The following is a 2,500-nucleotide window of genomic DNA, read 5'->3' as shown; positions in this document are numbered from 1 at the left end:
AGTGTTGTATAAAGTACTAGAAAGCAATACTTGAGTAAAAGTACAAGTATCGTACTAGAAAAAGACTTTGGTAGAAGTGAAAGTTACCTTTTAGAATATTACTTAAGTAAAAGTCTTAAAGTATCTGATATATATTGTCGGTACACAATCCGTTCTGCACATGCGCAAGATAATACTGTTTTACCGAGGATACGACCTGCACGATCTGTTCCACGCTAGCCTATGGCTAGCCTCCACCGGGAAGCTAACGTTAGTTTAGCTAACAGCTAATTCAGCTAACCGCTAGCTGACAGCTAGATTCAGTCTAAAATAACGTTAACTCAAACGTAATGGGAAAAGCAGCTACAGCTAAATTAAGACTTCACAGTAATAACAATAAAGACAAGTATTGAGTGATTGTATTTTAAATGAGCACAAGTAAAGTAGAACTGACGTAACAGCTGTTATATATGTTAGGTGTTTGTTATATATGTCAACGTTTATTTTAGGGTCTTTTAAAGTTATTACATGCTGTCTCAGCTAGCAGTTAGCCGAATTAGCTGTTAGCTAAACTAACATTAGCTTGCCTGTGGAGGCTAACGGCAGACCGCTACAATCAGCTAGCGGTTAGCCGAATGAGCCGTTAGCTAAACTAACGTTAGCTTGCCTGTGGAGGCTAACGGCAGACCGCTACAATCAGCTAGCGGTTAGCCGAATGAGCCGTTAGCTAAACTAACGTTAGCTTGCCTGTGGAGGCTAACGGCAGACCGCTACAATCAGCTAGCGGTTAGCCGAATGAGCCGTTAGCTAAACTAACGTTAGCTTGCCTGTGGAGGCTAACGGCAGACCGCTACAATCAGCTAGCGGTTAGGCGAATGAGCCGTTAGCTAAACTAACGTTAGCTTGCCTGTGGAGGCTAACGGCAGACCGCTACAATCAGCTAGCGGTTAGCCGAATTAGCTGTTAGCTAAACTAACGTTAGCTTGGCTGTCGACCGGAAGCGTGGAACAGATCGTGCAGTGTCGTAAATCCTCGTACAACCGCACATGCGCGAACATTTTGCGCATGTGCAGAACGGATCGTGCAGGCAGAACGGATCGTGTACCGACATATATTGTACTTAAGTATCAAAAGTAATTTTCTGATATTTAATGTACTTAAGTATTTGAAGTAAAAGTAAAAAGTTCTTTTCTTTTTTTTTTTTTTTTTTTAAAAAGCAAGCGGTTAGAACTTTTATTGTGAACTTTATTGTGGCTTTCTTATAGTAGAGCATAAAGCATATTCAGGGTTCCCAGATCTTCTTAATCATCCGGTAGGAAGAATCTTTCATTCCAATGTACAGAAACATTTCTTGCAAATACGGCCACGGGTGTATGACGTTATCTTCACCACTACCCTGTTCACCGAGTTCACCACTATCGTCGGGGTGGTCGTCTACGGTAACGGGAGGTCCTCCAGTAGGTGCTCGTGCTTCCACGGCGGTTTCAGTTGTGCGTCCTCCTCCTCCTTTAGCAACAAACAAGCGCCGAAATAGAGCGCGCGGCGTGCGGAGCGTGCGTAATGCAATCTAGGAGCAGTGATTCGCCAAACCTCCCTTATTGCAGTCGCACACATTTCTTCTAATTTTATTTTTTTTAGTAACGAGTAACGAAGATGCTTAGTGGAAATATAACGGAGTAAAAGTATACATTTTATCTAGGAAATGTAGTGGAGTAAAAGTGAAAGTTGACATAAATTTAAATAGCGAAGTAAAGTACAGATACGTGAAATTTGTACTTAAGTACAGTAACGAAGTATTTGTACTCCGTTACATTACAACACTGGAAATGGCGATTGTTCTCACAGAAACACGCACGCGATATCAGCTGGCTAGTTATCCTCCAGACAGCGACGGACCACGTCTCTTTTTCTTTCTCTCATTTTGGCCGTGCGGCGCGCGTGCCCGCTCGCGGTATGAAGCGCGTCCGCGCTATTGTCCGAGGTTTTTTTTTTTTTTTGACGACCTAGTTAAGGCGGTAGGGTTCCCCAGCTTAGGGGGCCGCCCAAGCTGCAAAGTGCTGCGGGAAACCCTGGGTTTACATGGTTTAATTTTCAAAAAACACTATTTTTGTTGTACTGCTAATTTTTGAGCTCACTTCAAAACCAAGAATCGCTGACGTGATTATCGAATCGGGAGATCAGTGAAGATTCACACCTCACACACACACACACACACACACAAGAGTCTTGGTGGAAAAAGAGGGTATTTGTTAGCCTGACATTTGTGATAGTGACATGCTCGCTTTTGCACAGTTGCATTTCTAGAGATTAATCGGCGAAAACACGTTTTATTTCTCTGATTCACGGCTTTGTTCTAACGCCGCTGGGCGCTCCCTCTCTTCAGTCTCTCTCTAGCTCGCTCCACCATATAACGCTACCGTGCTTTTGGGTTGTTGAGGCTCCGCTCCGGCTAAAACTCTGCCATTTCGTAAAGCTGTTTGTAACGTAGAAATTAAATGGATTGCTGATAATTTCATTTCTA

At 43.1% G+C, this 2,500-nt stretch overlaps 1 protein-coding gene across 1 annotated transcript in view; it reads left to right on the top strand.

Moving 5' to 3' along the window:
• The window catches only part of aftpha (aftiphilin a), a 33,471-nt gene that overhangs the window by 15,976 nt on the left and 14,995 nt on the right, over positions 1–2,500 (top strand). The gene's annotated exons all lie outside the window — the stretch shown is intronic.

The sequence above is a fragment of the Sander lucioperca genome, chromosome 4 (assembly GCF_008315115.2).
Source record: "Sander lucioperca isolate FBNREF2018 chromosome 4, SLUC_FBN_1.2, whole genome shotgun sequence".
NCBI lineage: Eukaryota > Metazoa > Chordata > Actinopteri > Perciformes > Percidae > Sander > Sander lucioperca.
Note: the sequence above shows the minus strand (reverse complement) of the source record. Positions and strands in the feature narration are given on the sequence as shown.